Source organism: Bos taurus, chromosome X, assembly GCF_002263795.3.
Source record: "Bos taurus isolate L1 Dominette 01449 registration number 42190680 breed Hereford chromosome X, ARS-UCD2.0, whole genome shotgun sequence".
NCBI lineage: Eukaryota > Metazoa > Chordata > Mammalia > Artiodactyla > Bovidae > Bos > Bos taurus.
Genome location: NC_037357.1, coordinates 26124582 through 26144852, shown reverse-complemented (window position 1 = coordinate 26144852; position 20271 = coordinate 26124582).

Genomic DNA, 20271 nt, shown 5'->3' with positions numbered 1-20271 from the left:
GATAATACTTGGAAATTTGTGCCTAACTTGATTTACCTGACAGGGCTACCCTGGTGGCTCAGATGGTAAAGAATCTGCCTGCAATGCAGGAGACGCAGTTCAGTCCCTGGATTGGGAAGATCCCCTGGAGAAGGAAATGGTAACCCACTCCAGTATTCTTGTCTGGAAAAATCCCATGGACAGAGGAGCCTGGTCAGCTACAGTCCATGGGGTCGCAGATATGGACAGGACTGAGAAACTTCTCTTTCTTTCTCTCTTTATTTACTTGACATAGTGTTTTCATGATTCATCTATATTGTAGCATATACTGGTATTTTATAGCTTTTTATGACTGAATAGTATTCCAATATGGATATACCATTTTGTTTTCTATTTACGATGTGATGCACATTTGGTTAGTTTCCACTTTTTGTTTTCTTTTTATTGTGTTAAATCATCTTTAAATATTTTGTAGAATTCTCCAGTGTAACTATCTGGGTCTGAAGGTCTCTTTTTTGAGTAGTTTTAAATTATGAATTCAGTATACATTATGTTTAGAGAGCTATTCAGAATACTTCATTTTCGTGAGTTGTGGTAGTAGTTTTTACTTTTTTGTAGAATTAATCCATTTCATATATGTTGTCAAATTTATGTTTTCATATTCTTTTACTCTATCTTTGGTGTTTTCCATTCTATAATGATATTGCTTGTTTCCTTCCTTATGATTGTAATTTGTGTCTGAATATTTTCACTGGGCACAGGTTTTTGGGTTGACAGTTCTTTTCTGCTCAGCACTTGAAACACTCTATGCTGCATCTTTCCAGTCTACCTGGTTTCTGACGAGAAGTCCATTGTCATTTAAATTTTTTTTTTTTCTGTATACTCACGGTGTTATGTTTCTCTGGCTGCTATGAAATTTCATTCTTTGTCTTACATTTTTAGAAGTTTGATTATAATGTGAATTTATCTGGATTTATCCTGTTTGGGATTTGCTTATCGTTTTGGTTCTATAGGCTTATTTATGCCTTTTGTCAAATTTAGGAACTTTTTTCCCTGCCCTTGTCTTTTATTGTGGTTTTTGAGGCTTTATTTCATTTTTTAGTCTATTTTGTCTGTTCATATTAATTCATATTAATATGAACAGAGTGTTTTATCTGTTCCCTCTGCTGTTGAGCCCATTCATTCTTTTTTAACATAATTTTAAAGGTTACACTCCATTTACAGTTATTCAAAATATTGCCTATATTCCCCATGTTGTACACTACATCTTTGTATCCTATCTTACAGCTAAAAGTTTGTACCTTCCACTCCCCCACCCCTTTACTGCCCCATCCCTCCCCAATGGTAACCATTAGTTTGTTCTCTATATCTGTGAGTCTGGTTCTTTTTTGTTATATTTGCTAATTTGTTGTATTTTTAGATTCCACATATAAGTGAAATCATACATTTGTCTTTTTCTGATTTATTTCACTTACCATAATCACTTCCATGTCCATCCAGCTATTTTACTGCAAAGATCAAATTTTCATTCTTTCTTTTTTTAAAAATTTAAATTTATTTATTTTAATTGGAGGCTAATTATTTTACAATATTGTATTGGTTTTGCCATACATCAACATGAATCCGCCACGGGTGTACACGTGTTCCCAATCCTGAACCCCCTCCCCACCTCCCTCCCTATACCATCCCTCTGGGTCATCCCAGTGCACCAGCCCCAAGCATCCTGTATCCTGCATCGAACCTGGACTGGCGATTCGTTTCTTATATGATATTATACATTCTTTCTTATAACTGAGTAGTATTCCATAGTATTTATATGTATTATTTACATTTTCTTTATCTGTTCATCTGTTGAACACTAATACTGCTTTTTCATTTATTATATTTTTAGTTCTAAAATTTCGGTTTGGTCCTTTTTTATATCCTCTATTTCTTTAATAAGACTTTTTTTTTTCCATTTGTTTCAAGGGTGTAAACTTTTGTTGAAGCATTTTTATAACAGCTGCTTTAAAACATTTGTCAGACAATTCTAGCATTTCTGTCCTCATAGTGATGATATTCATTGTATTTTTTCATTTAACTTGAGTGTCTCATAGTTCTTCATATGATGAATGACTTTTGATTGAAGTACTGGTATCTTATATATTGTGTTGTGAGACTCTAGACCTTATTTAAACCTTTTGATTAAATGGACTTTCTCTGACACTACTCTGGCAGGAAAAGGTGCTGGCACTGCCTCCTTATGGCCAGGTGTGCACAGATATACAGGTGGTTTACTCAGCCTCCATTGCCAACTGAGGAGGGAAGGTATTTTGGGATAAGAGTGGAGTTTGGAGTTTAAATTTTTCACTATGCTCTACTAATATTTCCTTGGCTTAGGACTTAGAGTGCCTTATTACTGCTCCTTATGTTACCTCTACTAAAAACACTGAAGGGATGTGGTTCATTACTTTTAGTAATGGTAAAAGTCCCCACACTGCAGTAGGCATCTTCTGTAAACATCCCTGAAAGGAGCCTTGTTACTGCCAAGTGGGAATATGAGACCATACTTTCAATGTAATCTTGATAATGCAGGGGCTGGAGGTCAGTACCACCTGGCAAGAATGGAAATCCTTACTGGCTCCTTGACCTTTTCTGAAACCACATCTACCCACATTTTGGGGCACCTTGTTACAGTCTGGTCAGGGTAGAAGCCTAGGATCCATACTCAGACTTGGGTGACATGGGTGGGTGTAAGAACAGGTATGTGTGTTTGTTCTGAGGGCAGTGACGGTTTGTTGCAGTAGAGTGGTTATTTTATAAAAGCTGTCTTCCTAGGCTACCTCTTTCCTGGTCCATTTATTACAAAAAGCAGAATTTGTTTGAGCTTTTATTGTCTGTCTATTGTCATTTCCAAGTTGCTGGATTCTTCAGCTGCAAGTCTAGGATGCATGATGAATAAAAACAATTAAACCTGGGGAACACCCCACCATATTGTTTCTTGTGTCTTGAACTCCCTAGCTAGTCTGATTTTTCCAACCTTTCAAAATGTTCTTATGTTTGTTTTATATATAATATACAACTTTTAATTGTATTTAGCAGAATAAAGAGGCAAAACTATATCTATTCTATCTTCTAGAGGAAGGAGTGACTTTCATATACATTTTTAAAATTAAATTTTGATAACCACTTCAAGTTAACAATTCACATGACAATGTTTTAAGTCTGAAAACTTACACTCAGAGCATTTAAGTGTTTGTTTCAATTTTTGAATCATTGACATTTACATACATTCTTTGGCAAGATAGCTATCATTCTTGTTTGTTTTATGATCTTCTACAATGTCATTTATTTTTCATGAGTTTCTTTCATATTAAGACTATCAGATTTCCTGGTATCTCATACATTGCTTAGTGCTGTGCTGTGCTCAGTTGCTCAGTCGTGTCTGACTCTTTGCGACCCCATGGACTGTAGCCCACCAGCCTACTCTGTCCATAGGATTTCTCAGTCAAGAATACTGGAGTGGGTTGCCATTTCCCCCTCTAAGGGATCTTCCCAGCCCAGGGATCGAACCTGGGTTTCCTGCATTGGCAGGCAGATTCTTTACCACTGAGCCACTAGGGAAGCCAATGCATGTATTAAGTGTTTAATAAATACCTGCTGAAAAAGATGAGAATGGATTCTTATACCTTTATTATTTGTGGTTAATTTTATTAAATATTTTATTCATTTTATTCTGGATTATTGGTAAACCTTTCCTTTACTTTTATAGCTTACCCATAGCCCCGATACTAATATGTGGTTTAAGAGGCTATTACCAGGGTACCTGCGGGGACTCAGAAGGGAAAGTAGTGCTTATTTTCAAACTGGATGTCTATGCAATTCAAAGTCCCTTTGAAATTTTGTAGATCTGCAAATCAGGGCAGACCTGAAATGGTATTTTTGGAAGTAAAGATTTGTGAGCCTCTTCTTGGTTCACAGCAACTCGATTCAGCTTCACCCATCACCTTGAAGTCAGCCCTTCAACAATCACAGGCACTAATAGCATTTTCTTCCTTTCATTGATTTTTCAGACTGAATGCACAGCCTTTCTCTGACTGGCACATGCTATTGTGCTATGCTGCGGTTTTTCCTAGCCCCCTCTATTACCCTGTGTGATGCCTCTCAAATCCCTAATTGCCCTTCTGGATACTGCTACGGCAGCTAGTAAAAGGATTCTGCAGGCTCAGATTGCCACGAGTCTTCAGCAGCTACATATTCTTCCACAGTTGCTATGTCAGTTTCAACATATGCTCACTATTATACCTGTTGTTTTTAGCACCAGGATCTTTCATTTTTCTCTGTTACACTTTGGTGTTTAACTTAATTCAGAATGAGAATTCGATCAACGTGACACATTAACATGCCTTAAACTTGAAAGATGTTGATCATATACTTAAAAGTGTACCTCAATTCAGATTGACAAGTATGGTCTACTTGGTAAACTATAGAAAATGTGTCTGATTTTTGTGAGTGACAAAGAACAAATTCTACAGAAATATACAATTATGTTGACCAGGATGGAACAAGATAATGGGGGGCTTTGACTTTTCATGACAGGTGGTCCTGGAGGTAGCCTAATCATGACATCTTGAATATAGTGATATCTTATGTTAGAGGACCAGATAACAAATTCCCAGGTGCAGTTTTTCCTGCCCCACTGGGATCTTAACCATAACTATAATAAATGTTAAGGTACAGTGAAAAATGTTTTACATGGATTATTTTAATTAATTATGAACTCCATGATGTAAGTACTATTATTATCCCACCCCAAATTAAAGAAACTGACAGAGGGGCTTCCCAGGTGGCTAAGTGGTAAAGAATCTGCCTGCAAATGCAGGAGATTCAGGTTTGAGCCCTGGGTTGGGAAGATCTCCTGAAGGAGGAAATGGCAACCTGCGCCAGTATTCTTGCCTGGAGAATCCCATGGACAGAGGAGCCTGGCCAGCTGCAGTCCCATGGGGTCACAAAGAGTCAGACATGATTTAGCAAAGCACACACACAAAGGACACTTCTAGGATTCAACACCAAGTTCATCTAACTTCTAAGCCCATGCTCTTAAATATATACTGAACCATATTTCAGTAGCCTGAGTACATTGTTATTTGCCTTGCCTCAATCATGTGTTCAGGACTGCTGAAATCAAAGCATCGGCAGAATTTAAGTGGTAGTAGGAAGAGCACAGCAGCAACTTTCTTCACCAGTAATGAGTATGAAAGTAAATATAGTAGTATTTTTAAATGAATATATTAGTTAATTCTTTACATATTCTAAATATTAATAATTTAATGTTAAGGAATTTTAATCACTGTACAACTCATTCGACTGGTGCCTGGTGCTGCAATGTTAGGAAGTCATTGTTTACAGCACACTGATAGACTATGAGAAACTAAAATAGGGGAAGTAAATCTTTGTAAATATGTCCAACTGAACTAAGCACATCTAGATTCTTGTAGGTTTGAGAGTCTACATATTCACTGTATCTGTTTCCATAAAAGCCTTAGCTATCCCTTTGCTTTCTCCTTTCTAACATGACAGCTAAGTAATCTAACAGACTACTAGCTTTGTTTGGGTCAATGGTACTCATATCCTACTGGATAAAAGCTGTCGTTTTTCAAGCATGAATTTTACCAATTTCACTTGCTGTGGAAAGCTAATGTGAGGAAGATTTTGGGAAGAACTCACAAATGATATCCTTTATATTACTGCCAATCTTTTTTGTTCTTTGGACAGGGCCCTGCTGGCAGTTCAGAACTATTTAGGCAATGTTTGAATTTACAGTTTGAAAATGAAGATTCATTTCAGGGTTTTGGCCAGGATGGGTGAACAATGTGAACCACCGGCCAGAGTCTTTACTCCTCCAGTTCTGACTCTAACATATAAGGATCAACACAAGTGTCAGTACTGTATCTCCTAGTAATTTTGATTATATTTTTTTTAAATTTTATTTTATTTAACTTTACAATATTGTATTGGTTTTGCCATATATCAAAATGAATCTGCCACAGGTATACACGTGTTCCCCATCCTGAACCCTCCTCCCTCCTCCCTCCCCGTACCATCCCTCTGGGTCGTCCCAGTGCGCCAGCCCCAAGCATCCAGTATCGTGCATCGAACCTGGACTGGCAACTCATTTCATATATGATATTATACATATTTCAATGCCATTCTCCCAAATCATCCCACCCTCTCCCTCTCCCACAGAGTCCAAAAGACTGTTCTGTACATCATTGTCTCTTTTGCTGTAGTAATTTTGATGAACAGAAAAAAAACAGCATACATAATGTACAGGCTTCCTTTGAAACAAAAGGTTCAGTTTCTTCTCCCTCTATTCTTTATCAGAATGGTTAAAATTTCTCGGCATGGGTAGAGTATACTCTGCTCTGTAATTTTCTCTTCTCACCTACTAGTGAAGACAACAAAGATTCCTGCAAGTACCCAAAAGGTAGCCATGGAGAACGAGGAAGCACACAATCTGAATTACTGGTCTTGAGATAATTAAGCTTTGATTATACATTTTTCTCTGCTCTTCTAATTACCACTTTTACTTCAGAACTTTATTTCTTATAATTCTATTGTTCTGTATCACCAAATAATCATTACAGTAGAATTGTTCTTTATCCCCCTTTAAGGTCCCATTATATATGATGTCATTATTAGTAAATATGATACTGTTTCACTAAAGATATCATAGCCTTTTATATGCCATATTTAAAAGAAGTTAGTATTTCATCTTTTTACCTGTTGTATTTTGCAGGGTATGTCATAGGATAGTATTGATGCTTTTGATCTTCTTGCTGTCCAGCGATCTGATGGCGAAGACAAAGAAATATAGGGAGGAAAAGACATAAAATGATAGAAACTCAGAATTTCACAAAAAGGGAAGATTAACTTTCCATCTTTATAAGTTCACATCTGTGGATTCCTTTACTTTTCAGAGCATCTAACAGTTCATTCTTAGTCTTCATCATATAAACTATTCATAAGAATGAAAGAGCATGGATTCTTGTATATATTAAACAGATATTTACTAAAAACCTAGTGTATCACAGGTGCTATGGGAATAAAATTGAAGTAGACTACAAGTTTTCTGTTTGAAATATGATAAAAAATTATTGAGGGAGAAAATATATATAGTACTGAAAAAAATAATACAAGGCCAACTATATATACATCAAGAAAATCAACTATATATACATCAATGAAAATTATATAGAATCAGTAGTCTTTCACTTCAGGTATAGGAGAAAAATGTTCTCTGAAGGTCCCTGCACCTACAAAATACATAATTCTGTGTGAAACTGTCTTCAGGATACATTGAAGTTCTTAGGTGAGGGACTCCTAGGCCTCTTTCCCACTAAATACTATGAGGTGAGCTCAGTACATGTAGAAATGAGCAGCAAATAAATAAAAAAGAAAGGTTGACTTGAGGAAAGATGCTAATATCAACAATGCAAGGGGGACACACATATTCAGTCTATGCATGCATGCATGCTAAGTCGCTTCAGTGGTGTCTGACTCTATGCGACCCTATGGACAGCAGCCCACCAGGCTCCTCTGTCCATAGGATTCTCTAGGCAAGAATACTGGAGTGGGTTGCCATTTCAGTCCGTAGCACATTCTAATAGTTAATTAGCCAAAAAGTAATAAACAACAAATATAACACAATTAGGAAACTTCAAATACTGAAGTCAAATTCCACCTTTTTCTTTTATTCTTATTTAGCAAACTTTTTGACACATAGTCATCAAAACACAGGAGGGAGTTTAAATAATTATGGAGAGTTGGGGATAACTGAAAGTGACTTCTTTTACAGCTGTCCTTAAATAAAAATAAAAGTTATGGGCAATTTGCATGGATTGTTTCTTGTCTAATTCTCTACTGTAAATCTTTAAATCAACATTTATCTTGAAGACAAGGGAGCAAGATTTATAGCAAGATTGCACAGTCTTATAATTGGACTAGATTTGAATATAAAGTAACAGTTTTTGTATTCACACAGTTCAAGTCCTAAGTGTGGATTTAATAAGACTGTATTTTTTAAGGAAAGTATGTTGTTTTATTGCCCAAAATGAGAAAAATTGCAGGAAATGATTTGTCTTATTTGCTTTGGGGGCAGGAGAATTCCATCAAATTCTTTACTTCCTCTGCAGACAGAAATATAGTGTAAGTCTTTATTTTAAAAAATGCATAAAGAGAATTTCTCTTTCAGAGATTGGAGTGGATTTAATATTTTAGTATTCTTTGAAAGAAACATTAATTTCCTGGGGATATTTTTAATGCACCCACCTGATTCATTGGCTTCAAATCTCTAATGTTTAATTATTTTTTGCTTTCTCAACCAAGATAATACTTCTTAAGCTACTTTTGCTATGTTCTAATAACAATGCAATATGGAATTTGTGAGAACATTTTATACAATAAAATAGTATCAATAACAGATACTGCTTAGAAAATTGTGAGAATTATCATGGGATGCTTAATGTTTGTAGTTTGAATTATACATTTTCTTAGGATAATGTTAAGACCCACTAAAATGGACTCTTCTATTTTTTTTTTTTTTTTTTAGAATTTGGTGTATATGTGTGTGTTTTACTGAAGTAGTTGATTTACAGTATTGTGTTAGTTTTCAGGTGTACAGCATAGTGATTTGGGTATTTTTGTAGATTTTGTTGTTGTTTAGTTGATAAGTCATGTCTGACTCCAGTGATCCCATAGACTGTAGCCCACCAGGCTCCTCTGTCCATGGAATTTCCCAGGCAACAGTACTGGAGTGGGTTGCCAATTCTTTCTCCAGGGGATCTTCCCAGGTCTCTTGCATTGGCCGGTGGAGTCTTTACCACTGAGCCACCAGGGAAGTCCTTTTGCAGATTATATTCAATTATAGGTTATTATAAGATATTGGGTTATAATTCCCTGTGCTATACAGTAAATTTTTTGCTTATCTATTTTACACTAAATGATATAATTTATATGTGGAGTCTAAAAAAATAATACAAATGAATCTTTTACCCAAATTTTAAACTTCAAAAAAGTCACAAAGCCAAAATCCAATCCTCTTGACCCTTTTATTCTGAACATTTTTATTATATTCATATCTAGTTACATTCAAAATAGCTGAAGACATGATTCCTGGTGCAAGGTTTTACTTTTACTTTAAAACATGCTAAAATTATGACTATCAAATATCTAGTAAGGGATTCAGAAGAAAAAGATATTTTGGTTTTAGTTCTGCAGAGAGATCCCTTTGGCCTTTTGTTAGAAGATAAGCTCCTTGATTGCAACAACCATGATTACCTGGTATTCCTTAGGGCTTTGGCCTAGCACAGACGGGGATTTTCACTGAGTAAATGTTAAAGGTATAAAGTAATTAATCATATTGTTGTTATTGAGGCTTTATATTTAATATATTACTTATATGTGGAATCTAAAAATACAACAAACTAGTGAATATAACAAAAAGGAAACAGAACTCACAGATATAGAAACTAGTTGTTACCCAGGAGGGAGAAAGGAAAGAGGGAGAGAGGTACAATCTACTTTGTATAAAATAAGCTACAAGGATATATTGTACAATGCAAGCAATATAGCCAGTATTTCATAGTAACAATAAATGGAGTATAACCTTTAAAAATTAATCACTATGTTGTACACCTGCAACATTATATATCATACCTCACCTATATCTCAATTTTAAAAAAGAACATTACAAAGAGTATGATAAGATCAAATTCCTTTTATCACATGTGTATTTAATTTGCTATCTACCTAACTGTGTTAACCAGATTGTCAAAAGAACAAATTAACTGCTGGCTAATTTACCATCAGTCACGAAGGAGACGGAGAAGGCAATGGCACCCCACTCCAGTACTCTTGCCTAGAAAACCCCATAGACAGAGGAGCCTGGAAGGCTGCAGTCCATGGTGTTGCTGAGGGTGGGACGCGACTGAGGAACTTCACTTTCACTTTTCACTTCCATGCATTGGAGAAGGAAATGGCAACCCACTCCAGTGTTCTTGCCTGCAGAATCCCAGGGATGGGGGAGCCTGGTGGGCTGCCGTCTATGGGGTCGCACAGAGTCGGACATGACTGAAGCGACGCAGCAGCAGCAGCAGCAGCATGAAGGAGAATGCATATGCATAGCCAGTATTGTCATGTATTGCATCACTTCAAGGCATACCTGCCAATGGCCTCAAGCCTCTAGTATTTTCTCCTGCCATCCTATCCCTTATGAATACCATTTATTCCCATGCCTTCTGTAAAAATTTCTATGTATCAGATTCCAAAGATCTGATCTAGTTCTTCTCATGTGTCTATTTGTCTCTCATTTCTAATTGCTTACTAGACATTTCTAATTGTAAATCCTGATAATATCTCCGTGTATTATGGCATACAAGCACATTTCATTTTTTGCTTTGTCCATTTTGCTCCTCTTCTTGATTTCCTATGCTCATTAATGCCAATACCAGCTTCCAAATCACATGCATTTTAAAATTAAGACACATCCTTGATTCTTCTCTCAGTGATCTTTTTTCCAGTCTTCTACCAAAACTCATCTTTTCTTCCCTTCCAAATATCCATGGCACCATCCATGTTCTTTGCTTTTCTACTCCAGTACCCCTTCTAATTTTTGTGTTGATTACTGGAATTGCCTTCTTAATAAATGCCTGTCTTTATCCTCTCCTTCTACAAACATGTTAGCAGCATTTTATTTGTTGGCAGCATTATCGCCTATGTCACTGCTGTATTATCAGGGTTCAACTGAAGAAACATAATAGGATAGATAGATCAATAAATGGGAGATGTATTATGAGGAATTAGATCATGCTATTATTGAGTCTGAGATAGTCCTGCCATCTGCAAACTAGAGGCCCAGCAGAGCCAGTGGTGTACATCCAGTGCAATTCCAAAGGCCTAAGAGCCAGGGAATCCACTAGTATAAGTCCCAGTTGGTAAGCCTGAAAACCAGGAACACTGATGTCTAAGTGCAGTTCAAGCAGAAAGCAAAGTCACATTTTCTCTGCCTTTTGGCTTCAGTGGATTTGATGATACTCACAGACATTGATTGAGGGGATCTTTTTTACTCAGTCTGCTTATTCAAATGCTATTTCTTCCAAAAACCCTCTCACACACATACCCAGAAGTAATGTTTTTACCAACTTTCTGGATATCTCTTAGCCCAGTTGACACCTAAAATGAACCACCACAATTACCTTTATTGGTTCCTCATATTGAAGCTTTTTGTTCTTAAAGACTGAGCACTAAGTGCAACTTCCTCCATGTAATCTTAACATCCTCATCCTTGGCAGTATGATGTTTCTGTATTCTACCTTCTTATGGCTCTTTATCAGTACTGTTAACACACGTGCTCCTTGTTTTGTGGTTGACTATATAAACATTTTCTTTTTCTTTCTAGAGGACGTTTTAACTGAGGGTAGAAACATAAATGTACTAGAATTAAAAGTGAACAGCTCCCATTTTATTTACCAATATCTAAGGAAGTTCTTAAAAGATGCTTGCTCCTTGGAAGAAAAGCTATGACCAACCTAGACAGCATATTAAAAAGCAGAGACATTACTTTGACAACAGAGGTCCATCTAGTCAAAGCTATGGTTTTTCCAGAAGTCATGTATGGATGTGAGAGTTGAACTATAAAGAAAGCTGAGTACCAAAGAATTGATGCTTTTGAGCTGTGGTTTTGGAGGAGACTCTTGAGAGTCCCTTGGACTGCAAGGAGATCCAACCAGTCCATCCTAAAGGAAATCAGTCCTGAATATTCATTGGAAGGACTGATGCTGAAGCTGAAACTCCAATACTTTGGCCACCTGATGTGAAGAATTGACTCACTGGAAAAGACCCTGATGCTGGGAAAGATTGAAGGTGGGAGGAGAAGGGGACGACAGAGGATGAGATGGTTGGATGGCATCACTGACTCAATGGACATGAGTTTGAGTAAACTCTGGGAGTTGGTGATGAACAGGGAGGCCTGGCATACTGCAGTCCATGGGATCACAAAGAATTGGACACAACTGAGTGACTGAACTGAACTGAACTGAAGGAAGTTCTAAGCTCATATTTTGTGCTCAAGACTGAAGAGACAGACTAGTAGAGCTGCAAGGGTCATCAAGGTTTACGTATTAAACATTTTCTATGGAAACCCAGAGAGTGTAAGTGACTTATGCAAGGTCACACAGCAAGTTAGTAAGTTTTATCACTTAAGATCCCAAGATTTCAGTGAATTACAAGTGCATTGCATTCCAGTAAGACTTACTTCCAATTAAAGCAATGGAAATGAAAAAAAAAAAAAAATCAAGTACTCTAAACATTCATTTTCAATAAACTTCATTCAGCATATATTTATATTAATAGGTTTCATATTGGAAATGGATGACATTCAAATTAAATCTGTGTTTAGGTCAGAGAAGTTTATATTATGAAGGGAACTATATTGCTGAATGTTTAAATTTTAAAGATAAATAATGAAAAACCAAAACACACCATGGCAGTAATTGGTATACTGGACTTTGTGGGAGTGATCTTTAACATGTTGGGAAAAGATATATTTTCCCCTGAGGAGATTTCATAAACAATTATGCAAAATTTATTTTATAGCATTTGAGGAAAAATATAAGTTCAGACACAATACACTGTATTGTTAAAAAGTAGTAAAAATAAATTAACCACTACTTAAGGACATGAATCATATGAAATATTTATATATTGCATCTGTAACCTTTAATAATGTCAAACCAAATCTGGTGGTTTTAAACTCGATTTCAATCCAGTGCTCTGGTCTTCAAACAATACTCGATATGGCCAGCCTTCACTATCAAGGGTACTTTTTAAATAACTATGCTCCTCATAAAATGCCTTCTTCAGAGAGGAACCTTGTTTCATTTTGCCTATAATAAACAAGATGAACTGCAATGCTATTTTCTTTTTCTTAACTACATCATCAGCTGTGTTGATTTTTATTTCTCTCATAAAATAATATCAAGCAAAATAAAGTACAAAACCCTTGTTCTTGGTTTATAAGCAAGAGAAAGTCTAGCTTTTAGACTGTAGGTGGTTAGACGATTTGACTTCCTTTTCCTTCTATATTTCTTTCTTATTTTCCCCCCTCTATATTAGGAGTATTCCGTAACATGCATCTGATCTGCATTTTTCTAATTGGTCTCTTTTCTTGACAGTCTGAAACAGGCTGTGCTGCATGATGTGAGTTATGGCCAAATTTCCAAATGACTTTGCCTAGTTGAGGCCCTTCAATAGTCTGACTGCTTCTTTTCAATTAAAATTTTAAAAATAAAATAAAAAATTACAGGGTGACCTTGCAGGACAAAAATCATTATATAAATTGGAAGCTATCTTTTGGATTTGAAACCCAAAAATGTTCTTGAACTCTTTTGTATTTAATTTTATTTAAGTACTTGCAATTTTAGATAAATAGATTGGCAATGAAGACGGGCCAACAAAGGAACAGCTTCTTCCCTTAGTAGTTAGTAGCAAATTATTAGCTTTTAAAGAAAATTGCCTCCTTCACCCTGCTTTAAAATATGCAACCTTTACTGATAGCACATTTTGTCTTTTTTTCGCCATGTAGCACCCTATATGTTTTTCGTTTGCTTCCCTTCACATTGATTCCAAAGCACAGCAACAAAAGTAATACTAGAGGGAATTATGCTTACATTAAAATATTCTCTATTTACTCATAGTCCCAAATTACCATTGTGTACCTTAGATAAGCCATACTGTTGTTACTGATTACAATTGGCTAGCACTGTTACTTTAGCAAAGTCAATATTAAGTTCCCCAGAAATCACAATATGTAGAGCCAAATATATCTATCTCTGTGTAGAGATAAAATAGTCACAGTGGATCATGGCCAGAGGAGAGCAACTAAATAAAGAGCCTCTAGGGAATCATATTCCAAGATAGGTAGTTGAAGTGACTCCAGTGGCTTAAGCTGAGGACAAGACAACATGATCAGCATCTTTAGGAGACTGACATGCTGCCTACTGGGCCAGGGAGACAATTCAGATGAGTATTTTTAAAGTTGGAAGAGATTACATGGTTAAGAAAACCCCACAAGTAAAAGCAATGTGATGTATTGGAAGAGTCCAGCTTTGTAGCATTGAAACATATATATTACCAGATGTAAAACTAGATAACCAATGGAAACTTGATGTATGATGCAGGGAGCTCAAATCTGGTGCTCTGTGACACCCTAGAGGGGTGCGATGGGGTGGAAGGGAGGTTCACGAGAGAGGGGACATATATGTAGCCATGGCTGAGTCATGTTGACATATAGAGACACCAACACAATATTGTAAAGCAACTATCCTTCAATTAAAAATAATTTTAAAGAAAGAGTCTAGCTTTGGAGTGTGACAACCTTCACTTGGAACCTGTTTCTGTGTGATTGGGCAAATGATTAACTCATATCTCTGTACCTTCATTTCCTCATCTGGCAAATGGAAGTGATAAAATTAACGACTCTTGTGAAGATGAATACCAATCATTTACATAAAGCACCTAGCAGAAGGCCTAGGGTTAACTTAAAAAAGTAGGCAGAGTCTGAATGTCATGAGCAAAGGGATTAAGGGGGGCTTTTCTTGGGCTGAGAGTAGAAACTGAGCTAGGAACTGAGCATAGGACAAAGGGGAAAAAATACTGTAATACCCTCAAGTGAAGCCACATGGGAGACCCAGGGACTAGATCAGAGCATTAAACCAAAGAGGAAAGAGACTAGAAAAGCTATCTCAGTGGTGATCCTGCAAAAGGGGACAGACAAGACAGAATGCAGAGTTTGAATAAACAAGAAGTTGGAGCTTGTGAGACTGCAGATTGGTGGTACCCATGGTAGAAGGGAGCATTTCACAGGGTTTCTGTGCCAAAGCAGTGGAGGGGGAAAAACTGTTTTGAGGGCCAAGTTTGTTGACATACTCAGTAAATGCTAGCTATTATTAATTTGTGGCAGATTCATTTCGATATTTGGCAAAACTAATACAATATTGTAAAGTTTAAAAATAAAATAAAATTAAAAAAAAAACATTGTGAAAATGTTTATTCACATTGATACAAATGGATAGACACCTTACATAGCAGAGTTAGCTCAAATATAAGGGACTAGTTTATTGCTGGGCTTCCCTGGTGGCTCAGACGGTAAAGAATCCACCTGCAATGTGGGAGACCTGGATTTGATCCTTGGGTTGGGAAGATCCCCTGGAGGAGGGCATGGCAACCCACTCCAGTATTCTTGCCTGGAGAATCCCCATGGACAGAGGAGCCTGGCGGGCTACAGTCCATAGGGTTTCAGAGTCTGACACGACTGAGTGACTTTCACTTTCACCACTTTCAGTTAGTTTATTGATGGGCTTCCCAGATGACACTAGTGGTAAAGAATCTGCCTGCAAATGCAGGATACTTAAGAGATGCAGTTTCCAACCCTGGGTTGGGAAGATCCCCTGGAGGAGGGTATGGTTATTGTTATGGATTAACCCATCCAATCTTCAAAGTTTACTCAAACCTACTTATTAAAAGGTTCCTCGTCATGTGAAATCCTACTCTCCTGCCATCAATCTTCTAGGTACTCTGGGCAAAAATTTTTGTTTGGGTCTGAGTTTGATACATAATGGACTCTTGTTTGCTAACCTACCTTTTAAAACTGATTCCCAATGATTTTCTTACTTCTTAAGCCTCTGCTTCATTCACACCTTAGTGCTAATTTCTAGGTTCACTTGGCATATTTATACCTCTGTGTCATCTACACTAAATCCTACACCAAGCATCAAGGCTGAGCTCAAATCCTAGTTTAGATAAAATCACCTCTGACTGTTAGAAAACATGTTTGTTCTGAATTGCTCCTATGCTGTATTCTGATATGTATAACATCACTTTCCTGAAATATTGTATTAGATTTCTAATGTTCAGAGATGGAAAATGTATGTATCCTTGTCTTCCTGCCCCCATTTTTGATATTACAGCAGCATATGATACATTCTCAATAAACATTTATCATACTGAATGTAATCAAGTTACTGTAAACTGGAAAAATAATACAAAAGCCACTTGTTCATTAAATATCAGAAAAATAAGGCTTGGGGAGGTTTAGTGGCATGCCCAAGTCACAGAGTTGTTTAGTTACCTATGGCTTATACAGTTGGCTGTTAGCATTCTGGGAGTCAAATATGTGAACAATATTAAGGGACCAACTTTTTCTTATGCAGACTTTGTTTTAGTCTCACTGATATTAGTCCTATCCCTCTTTCTTTCTGCAATTGGGCAGGAGTTGAAAAATTGGTCTCAATATTGCTCACATATTTGGCTTCTGGAATGCCAATAGCCACCTGCATAAGCCATAGGCAACTTAACAACTCCATTTGAGTTGGAGAGGGGTCAGGCTCTCATTTGTGCTTCCCTGGTGGCTCTGCTGGTAAAGAATCCTGCAATGCAGGAATCCCCGGTTCAGTTCCTCAGCTGGGAAGTTCCCCTGGAGAAGGAATAGGGTACCCAATCTTGTATTCTTGGGCTTCCCTAGTGGCTCAGATGGTAAAGAATCTGCTTGCAATGCAGGAGACGTGGGTTCAATCCCTGGGTTGGGGAGATCCCATGGAAGAGAGCATGGCAACCTACTCCTGTATTCTTGCCTGGAGAATCCCCATGGACAGAGGAGCCTGGCAGGCTACAGTCCATGGGGCTGCAAAGAGTCGGACATGACTGAACAACTAAGCACTGATGAATAGTAGTTTACTAAACTATATGATACGCTATTACCAGAACAAAGAAAAGTTTGCTCTGGGGTCATTTAATTTATTTAAAGAGAACCCTTGCTTTTTGTTGTTGTTGTTGTTGCTACAGTATGAGCTGGGCTATGGTGAATATCATAATTTAAGGAAAAGGTAAAAGAATGTTTGATCAGGTGCCATGTTTACAACAGCAATTTGGGAAAAGCAAACTGACCAGTGTTTGCTTTTGTGAAAATAAAGTGTGTGAAAAGCTTCAAATTATTGATGTCGTTTGATCCAATAATTCACTAAGAAGCTACCTAAATAATCAGAAACAATCTATCAAATTTTTCACTACATTATTCATAATAGCAAACTTGGAAATTACTTAGATATTCAACAGAAGAATGGTTAAAGAATCTGTGGCATCCACAGTACACTCTCTTACATAGTCATCACAATATTATTTAGAAAGAATTTCCAGTGACCTGGAAAATACTTATTATGTAATGATATTAGATATTATAGCAGGCTATGACATTTTAATGATATATAAATGTTGTGTGTTTATGAGCACATGAGTGTTCATGCATATCTGTATGTATAAATTATAAAAAAGCCTGGAAATAAACACTCCAAAATATGATTAAGCTTAATAACTAAATCTTACTTATTGTGAGTATATGTATATTTTTAAGTTTATAATAAGTAGCTGTTACCTTTTTAAACAAAAGCACAAAATTATTTATAACAGTCTTCTTAGGAAGCTCTCCTATAATCTCCTTTAAAAGTGTCTGTGGGATACAAACTTAGAATACATTTTGTTGAATAACTATTCAAGCAAATCCACACTCTACTGCTAGTAGGTAAAGAGTTGGAGCACTTGGAAGCTGGCTCATAAATAATAATTCTCCTCCTGATCAGTCCTTCCTGGTCTGGTGCAGTTCAATAATTCTTGTCATGTGTCCTATTTGCCAGCTGCTCATCTCCCTCATGCTGCCTAGGTCACTGACATTCATGCTTCTAATGGTACAGCATAAGCAGAAAAAAAAAAAAAAACTACAAGCCTGGGTCACTGTTTTAACCAAAACCTCAAACAAAACACTGACAAAATATGTCATACTTCACAATGCAGTGTTTTCTTATTTCAAACATTATTATTGACATCCATGTTACTGTAAGTGAGATCACTCTATTAAAATGAAAAATTTAACAGGTTTCAAAGCTTGTTTTAGTTTGGACAGACTCGAGATAAGCCCAGTATGAATTTGGAAACATGAGCTCCATTTGTGGTTCTGATTAGCTATATTTTCCTAGACTGTCATTTCTGTTTGAGCTGGTTTCCCTATCTGAAAAAATATGGGTTGGGGACCATAAATGTTAAATCACTCTCCCCATGCCATGTTCCGCTTGGGTATTAGAAATTCAGGTCTTAGAAATTTGAGATCATGGAATCTAGAGTTTTCAGTGTCATCAAAGTTTCATAAGCTAAAGTTTTCATGCCTCTTGCAAACAAGCTGACTACTGTACTGTATATCAAGGGCCAGAATGAGTTGTGAACAAAAGTTTGACTCAAGCCTCAAAGAATCTAATTGTAGTAAATTAATCAAGATGCATATTCATTGTCTATGTATGCCTTTTTGAAGCTGTTTCTTGTGCATTTGAAAGGTGACCATCGCTCATTTGTGAAACTGCCATATGTGTTCTTGGTATAAGAAAATGCTTTTTGGATGTAGGCCAGGTTTAATTATTCCTCCTAGAAAACATGCCTTTTACCACAAATGAAAAATTCTTCCCTAAAAGAAATCATTGTATTCGCATACCTGCTTATTGTCAATTATTTCAGTATTGCCCTCAGTCCATTATTTACTTATAGTTTCAAAATGGAATATTTTTAGTCAAGGGAAAAATAGAAGAAAAGACAGGATATATATTTCCCTTCTCATCATGAATGAAGCTGAGCTATCTTCCAGGTATTTCTCATTTAGTTTAGGAGACAACTTTAAAACCTATACAAAGAGAATTACTATGTGTTGTGAAATCATAACACACAACAAATGATAAAGGAAAAAGTGGGTGGTGGCAATTCTAGGAAAATCCATAAACAACTTTACAGTACTATACACATGGACACATGTATCTTTGAGGAAAATTGATAAAACCACATATACAAGGTCATAGAGATTATTCATCAAAATCTTTACCTTGTAAATGAACCGTAACCTAGATTTAATGCCTAAACTATTTGTATGCAGAAGTACTCAATCATTTTCCACTTTCTAGAATTATAATTTATTTCTGTTTATTATTGTATGGCAATATCAATCAAGAATAGCCAAACTAATTTCTAAAATGCAACTAAAAGTAGCTATAATTAAACTAATTAGAATACAAATTTAAATGATCATCTTTTATATAGAAAATGAATTATGTTCTAGATATACTTTCCCCACATTCAATATTCTCACACTGGCTCATCTACTCATATTACAAATCCAGTGAAATGCGGACACTGTGTTTGCCACTGTTTATGTCTGTGCATATGTTTGTGGTTACACACTTACACTTACAGAAAACATAGAAATTTAAGAACTAGGACACTCTAAGAGACATGAAACACTAGTTTTAATCTTAACACTTAATACATTGTATTTCCTAAGGAAGGCCCATTAAATTTCTCTCTTACAATTTTACACACTCCACTCAAAAGTCTAGTAAAGTAATGCTCAAAATTCTCCAAGCCAGGCTTCAGCAATACGTGAACCATGAACTTCCCAGATGTTCAAGCTGGTTTTAGAAAAGACAGAGGAACCAGAAACCAAGTTGCCAACATCCGCTGAATCATCGAAAAAGCAAGAGAGTTCCAGAAAAACATCTGTCTCTGCTTTATTGACTATGCCAAAGCCTTTGACTGTGTGGATCACAATAAACTGTGGAAAATTCTTCAAGAGATGGGAATACCAGACCACCTGACCTGCCTCCTGAGAGACCTATATGCAGGTCAGGAAGCAACAGTTAGAACTGGACATGGAACAACAGACTGGTTCCAAATAGGAAAAGGAGTATGTCAAGGCTGTATATGTCACCCTGCTTATTTAACTTATATGCAGAGTACATCATGAGAAATGCTGGGCTGGAAGGAGCACAAGCTGGAATCAAGATTGCCGGGAGAAATATCCATAACCTCAGATATGCAGATGACACCACCCTTATGGCAGAAAGTGAACAGGAACTGAAAAGCCTCTTGATGAAAGTGAAAGAGGAGAGTGAAAAAGTTGGCTTAAAACTCAACATTCAGAAAACTAAGATCATGGCATCTGGTCCCATCACTTCATGGGAAATAGATGGGGAAACAGTGGAAACAGTGTCAGACTTTATTTTCTTGGGCTCCAAAATCACTGCAGATGGTGGTTGCAGCCATGAAATTAAAAGACACTTACTCCTTGGAAGGAAAGTGAGCAACCTAGATAGCATACTCAAAAGCAGAGACATTACTTTGCCAACAAAGGTCCATCTAGTCAAGGCCATGGTTTTTCCAATTGTCATG